General features: G+C 49.3%; 1 pseudogene; it reads left to right on the top strand.

Annotated features, from left to right (window-relative positions):
* On the top strand, window positions 1-6,344 carry LOC123810421 (annotated as a pseudogene).
* Window positions 6,345-7,210: the final 866 nt, after the last annotated feature.

Below are 7,210 nucleotides of genomic sequence, written 5' to 3'. Positions count from 1 at the left end.
ATGGCGACCACTAACCTCTCGGCCGCAGCTGCGGGTGTCGCCCTTTCCCTGGGACCCAAGGCCTGCAGCAGCAGCCCAAGCCCTGATGGAGTCTTCCGGTTGATTTCGGGTGGCGCCACCCAGCCCACCCGAGAGCCGCCCTCCTCCATCTTCACTGTGCTGGTGGTGACGCTGCTGGTGCTGCTGATTGCGCCCACTTTTCCGTGGAACCTGTTGTTTCTGGTCACCATCCTGTGCGTCCGTGCCTTTCACCGTGTGCTACATAACTTGGTAGCTTCGACGACCATGTCTGACGTGCTAGTGGCAGCGCTGGTGATGCCTCTGAGCCCGGTGACGGAGCTGTCGGCCGGGCGACCTTGGTGTCTGGGCAGGAACCTGTGCCACGTGTGGACTGGATCTCCTTCGCCGTGCTATGCTGCACCGCCAGCATCTGGAATGTGGCGGCCATAGCCCTGGACGCTACTGGACCATCACGTACCACCTGCAGTACATGCCGAGCACCCGACGCCGAACTTCTAAGCTTGTGATCGAGCTCACCTGGGAGCTCTCTGCACTGATCGCCCTGGAGGCGCTGCTTGGAGCCAGGAATACCCCTACGCCGTCTTTTTAACTTGCAGTGCCTTCTCTCTGTCGCTTGGAGTGGTGCTGTTTGTTTACTGGGAGTTCTACTAGGCGGCCAAGTTTAGCTACAGCCGTCGCCGCAGGGCCGTGCTACCTTTGCCCGCCACCGTGCAGGTGAGGGGGGGGGGCTGCGTGGTGCGGGGTTGGGGGAAGAGGACACTGGCTGAAGAGAACGCTGCGCAAAAGGGAGGGGTGAAGGCGGAAGCTTGCTCACTTGGAGCGCGCACACCAAGGTCGGCCACTGTGCACCTGGAGCGCACGCGGAATTTGCCATCTGTTTGCCTAAAGAGTACACGAATGGGGCTCACACCTGCACCCGGCGGGTACGCGAATGGTTCGCCACTGCGTTTTTGGTGCTCTGCGGCAAGGTGTTTCAGCACCTGCACACCAGGGCTGTAGCTGGTTCCGCCGAACCACGCATCAGAAGCAGGGCGGAGCTTCCAGGGAGTGATGAGAGCTTGTCTGCTCAGCTGTGCCCTCTGTTGCTTTTCCCCTGGAGCCGGCGATTGGGTTCGCGTGACCCCGGCTGCCGCCAACCTCCTGGTCCCCGCTAGACCAAGTGGCACTGTGGGGGCTGGGAATTCGCCCCGTACTTGAGTGAATTCCTGTGACCCTTCACCCCTTATTTTCCATCCATCCTCTCCGGTCCAGAGACTGTATCCCTTAACACTATTGGCCAGTTCCTTGCCAAGGGGGGAAGTGAGGATAAAAAATAATCCAAGCGTCACTTTCACCATCCCAACCTCAGTGCTGTCCTGCAGTGACTTTGGCAGAAAAAGTACCCTGACATTAAATCCCAGCTGGGGACACTGGGGCAGTTGTTTCCTCTCTATGCATCTCGTTTCCTCATCTTTAAACAAGTGAGCTCCTGCTTCATAGGGCTGTTGGTGAGGATTGCATGATATAGACTGTGAAGCTCCTAGCACAGTGCCTGGTACACGGGGGTGGGCGGAGGTGGATGGAGTAAGGAAGTAACCCAGTGTGGCCTGGTAGTCTGCTGTGGGCCTGAGCATTACCCTGGGGGTGAATGAGATGAAGAATCCGGCATTTGGCAGAACTCTGGACTGTATTTAAAATCGAGGCTTTCTGTCTTTTGGCCAGGCCCTAATGCATATTAATTAACTCCTCAGCCTAGAAAACCCAAATTTTCCTTTTGGAGGTGGGAGGTGGGAATGGTGGGGGGGGGGTGTATGTCTCAGGCTCACTGTCTTTGATAATAACAAGACTTACTGTCCCTTTCCAAATACAATATATGGACCAGGGAAAGGGGTTATGAGAGAAGAAAGAGGGAAAGGTTTTGTTGTTTTGTTTTCAGTACATTAACTCAGCTACTTTGGCTACTCAAATATACGTGTTTTGAAAGGCAAGCTTTCCCCACCTTTCTAAATGGCAAAGGGATTTTGTAGCACAAAATAGGAATATCAAGATTATAATTAGAAAGTGTTAGGGGAGAGCTTTATTCAGAATTAATGATGTTCTTTGAAAGGTCCCTTGGAAATGCATGGAGTGATTATAACATTTCTGTCTGATTGCTGAGGTAGGACTGACTTTTAATAGCGGCATCAATCCAATGTGCACCCAGAAAAATCATGGTGAAATGGATGTCAGAAAGGCTTGACAATCCTGAGTTTAGTGTTCACTTTTGACAGAACCCATTCAGACAGGTGACACAAAGATATAACTACACAAGAGCCTAGCCAATCACCGGGGTGGCCACTGGTAGGGGAGAAAGTGCTCTGGTAGGCAGGGACACTGTTGTTCCTCAGCACGGTATTTCACTGGCAGTGGACCTGGCGCACGCTGCTTCCCCGCTTTGGGTTGCAATTTCTCCTCTCTAATACACAGTATTGGTCTAAGTCATGGCTGAGAGTCAATCATTTGATGCTAAGATTGTAGGTGAGATGGTGTTTGAGAGCATCCTGCTTCTTTAGGTGCCAGCAAGTTGTCACTCAAACTCCTGGGTAATGTTGCTGAGTTTATTTCATTCTCACTTGGGATGCAGTGTGGGTCTGGTGCCCTCCTGCATAGCTCTCCTCTAGGCTCATGGATCTGGGCCACTTGTCATTTTTTCAGCTCTGACACTTGGAACATGTGGCTTCCAAGATTGCTGTGGTGATACAGTAGTTCCCTCTTATCCACAGTTTTCCTTACCTTTGTGGTTTCAGTTATCTGAGGTCAACCGAAGTCTGACAATATTAAGTGGAAAATTCCACATATAAACAATTCAGAAGTTTTAAATTGTGTGCTGTTCTTAGTAGCATGATGAAGTCTTCGGAGTGCAGCTCATCCCTCCGTCCAGCGTCTCCACCCTGCAGATGCTGCCCGCCCACTAGCCACTTGGTAGCTGCCTCTCAGTTACCAGACCGACTGTTGTAGCATAGCAGTGCTCGTGGTAAGTCCCCCTTATTTTACTTAATAGTGATCCCAAAATGCAAAAGCAGTGATGCTGACAATGCAGCTCTGACAAGCAGAAGCTGTGAAGTTCTTCCTTTAAGTGAGAAGGTGAGTGCAGTAAGTCCCTACTTGACAACACCAGTAGGTTCTGTGACTTTAAGTGAAATGACATATAAGGAAATCAATTAACCACAAGCTAATTTATACAAAAAAGAGTTAAGTTCCTACAGCTTCTCATCAGTGTTATGATGAAACAGCATTGAAAGAAACAATGTTATTCAAGGACCTGCTGTATAGGAAAAAACATAGTATGTAGCATAAAGTTTGGTCCTATCCCAGGTCTCAGGCAGCCACTGGGGTTCTTGGAACATATCCCCTTCTGATAACAGAAGAGGGGCTACTGTAGAGCAGCTTTCACCTGCCTTGTCCCTCAAGTGGATCCGTGTCACTTCTGTTCACAACCCATGGCCAGTCACTTCACTTGGCTCCCCACATGAAATCTAGGGGATCACTAACTGTCTCTGCCACACAGCACTCATTTTACATTAGAGAAAACCAAAGCACCACAGACAGTTTATCCAAGACCACACACAGTTGTTGGGTAGAGAAGCTGAAGCTTGTACCAAACCTAAAGTCACTGCTCTTTTCATTCACTTTTCATTAATCCTCGCTGTCTCTGGCAACATAACTCCAGAGCACTGTCCCCGTGCTCACAGGATCTGACCTTCATAGGAGTGAAGCAGTCGGGGGGGGGGGGGGCAGGGTCTCAAAATACTGGGGGAACACTCACAAAGGAAAGGACTCTTCTTTGCCCACATCTTCATGACCTCTTTGCAGGCCGACTTAGTGATTTTACAAATAAACAGAGCCAGGGGGGTAGGAGAAGCAGAGGAAGGCACCGAATTTAAAGGAGGAGTCCTGGGTTTGCATAAGTCAGGCATCCTGGACCCCCCACCATCACCCCCGCCAACTCCCTTAGCTTTGGCCACTGTGACCCACGTGAGAAGACACAGGAATATGCGTGGACACTGCAAAGTGCTTCACAGTCATGTGGCTGTCCTGAAAGTTGCTTCTAGTTGTGACTAACAACTTGCCTGGAAACCTCTTGTCCGTGTGTGTTTGGCAGCAGTTGTGGCCATGTCTGGCAGCATTTAGGAAAGAAGGAGAAATGTAGGCATGGACCATTCTTTTGTAATGACCAATCATTAATTCAGCAGCTATTTCCTGGGGTCCCTACCAGGTGCCAGGTGCTGCTGCCAGACAGCAAACAGGATCGGAAGAGGGAGATACAGTCACTGCCCTCCTTTGGCTTGAACCAGGTGTCACACCCATAATCACACAAATTGCTTCAAAAGAGGAGAATGCAGAAACAAACAGGGAGATGTGATTCAGTTAAGAGGGTCAGGAAGGCTACTCTGAGAGGGGTGGTAGCTGTTAAGCTGAGAGATAAGTAAGAGTTAAATCAGAGGATGGCAGTGAGGGGCAGAGCATGGGCCAGAAGCTCCTTAAGTGCAAGCTAGTTATTAGCACAAAAGCATTTACAATTTGTTTTTTGAAAGCTAGGCAATACAGAATTGACCCATAATTTACACTGAATTCATTCAGCACAGTAATTATACTTTTTTTTTCAATATTAATGTTTACATGCTACATCTTGAGCTGTGAACTTTGTGAGGGGCAGGCCTGGGTCTGTTGCATTTGGGGTCCTAATCTCAGCCCCAGGCCCACTCCATCAGTGTTGAGTGCATGAGTGCATGGGCCAGGGGTTGTGCTGTGCACCCAACACACATTCCCAGTTCATCTCCATGACAGCCTTACAGCAAGAGGTGACGACTCTGGTCACCTCACTTCAGAGGTGGAGAAACAGTCTGCAGAGCTGGGACTGACACCAAGGTGCCCCTACTAACTGCCTTCCTCCCTTTTTAATCATATTATTTGACTTTGTGAGGACTGCCACTCTCACACCCTGAAGAACCTTTGGACCCTATTTTAACCTACAGTTTTAGAAACCTTTCACCTAACATTTTTTGATGGATTATGGTCAAATGCAGCTTGGATGAGGCTGCAAGGGGAGGTGGTAGCCAAGACTGGAGTAGCCTCATGTCATTGTACTCACCCAGTGTATTTTCTTTTTAATTCCATGTTTCCTTTGTTCCAGGTGAAGGCGGCACCTCAAGAGGTTGAGATGGTATTCATGGTGTGCCACCCAATGGTGGCCCTTCAGACAAGCAGGGACTTGTGGTGGCAGCAGGAGAAGAGGGCCAACCTGAGAGCGGCCATCCTCATTGGTGTGTTTGTACTGTGTTGGGACCCCTTCTTCCTGACGAGCTCAGCAGCCCCCTCTGTGCTTGCAGTCTGCCCACCAGAGAAGCACATTCCTGTGGCTTGGCTACTCCAATGCTTCCTTCAATCCCCTAATTTACACAGCATTTAACAAGAATGACAACAATGCCTTCAAAAGCCTCTTCAAGCAGAGATAAACTCATGCCTGGCGAGACATGCACAGAGTTGTGGGGTGGAAACTTGCATTTCTCCCCTTCCCCAGGCCGCCTGGAGCCTTCCCCCACAGCTGGGTATTAAAGGCACTGAGAGTAGCACACGGGGCCTGGGCTGCAGGGGCAGCCCTACAAAGGCTCTCCAGACAACAAGTATGTGGCATGTGTGCAGCTCACCCTCTGCCCGTGGCGACAGACACTGCTGATCGGTCATGGCACATGTCCCCACTGAACAGGAACTCTGCTTCAGAATCCTTCCCCAACAGTACTTTAGGCAGTTATTGCTAATTGGTTGGAACTGACAAGAGCTGATTTGCCTTTCCTTTGTCTAATACTATATTCATCAGGGGTTCTCTCAGCACAGGGCTTGTTTTGTGGCCCACTCAGAAAACTGTCTCATTTATAACAGCCCTCCCCCAAGCCTTTATCCACCCAATCCAATTCATCTTCCAATTTCAAGGCAGTATGTCCTATATTCGACCTGAGGATCATCCAAAGGTCATCCAAAGTTTTGGTATTTATAAAGTGTTCAGTGAAACCCCTATCTATTGAATCAGACTTTCAAAAAAGAGGTCTAGTGATTTGTATCAGTTCTCCAGAGACATTTTTGGAAAGTGAGAGATTGCTGAATGTTCAGGTTGCTCTTTGGACCAGATAAATTGGTGTTCCTGGGCAGCGGGTGAGAGCCAGGTGGCACTGCTTTTGAAAGCTCCCCAGGTGACTCCAGTGTGCCGCCAGCACCACGAGCCCCTGGTGAGGTGCCTTCTCTGCTTCTGTACCACAAGGGAGAACAGCTGCGAGAAAATTTCCCATTACTTCCCCATACTGACTTGTATGTGTAATAAAAATACTCTACGTATTCATTTCTAGGCTCAGAGTTAGTCATATGTGTGTGTACATACATGCAAATTATCCATCTATATCTACCTACCTACCTTGCTATTCAACACACACACGTGCACACACAATGACAGATTGGGACGGCAAGAGAGACACCTGGACTAAATCACCTTGACCACAGTCCACCTGATCTTGCAGGTGGGCCGGATACCTACTAATTAGGCCATTTAATTTACACAAGTCCTTTCCACCACTGGCTCACCTGATGGCTGAGGTATGAAGACATTCTTTGAGCTGACTGACAACCTGAAGGAAATGGGGCAGGTAGATACGTGATTCTCAATCAAACGACCTTCTCGGCCATCCATCATTATTGTGTTTTAAGGGCTATAGCTCAAGCTTGGGGCTCTTGGGAATTTTCCCATCTTGGTTGAAAGATACCACATGGTGTTAATGATCTTCCCCTCTATACCTCCTTTCCTAAAATACGCAATCAGGAATAAATTTTAAGATGACTGCTTATTGACCACCATGTGTAGCTGTTGTATCAAGTGCTGGCCATAAGTGGGTTAGACACCCATGTGTAAACCAATTCCTGGCGGAGAAATAGGATTTCTCTGTCTTAGAACAACTGTTGTGATCCTCTCCTAGTGCTGGATGTGGCTGCCTGGGCAGGACAAAGTCAGAGTTCTGCTGGAGTACCCACAGCTGGTTTCCACGAAGGACAGGCATAGCTTGTGGAGAATGTTAACAGCTCCCCTTGGACCATGGCTCAGAGGTACCACCTCTACATTTTGAGCCCCAAAAGCCAGAAGAATGCAGGCTGTCCTAGGATCCTTGTGAGACAGAGGCAACCCTGC

The sequence above is a fragment of the Phyllostomus hastatus genome, unplaced genomic scaffold (assembly GCF_019186645.2).
Source record: "Phyllostomus hastatus isolate PE091 unplaced genomic scaffold, TTU_PhHast_1.1 phas_scaffold_60, whole genome shotgun sequence".
Classification (NCBI taxonomy): Eukaryota; Metazoa; Chordata; class Mammalia; order Chiroptera; family Phyllostomidae; genus Phyllostomus; species Phyllostomus hastatus.
The sequence above is the reverse complement of the archived record's forward strand: the minus strand, read 5'-3'. Positions and strand labels throughout refer to the sequence as shown.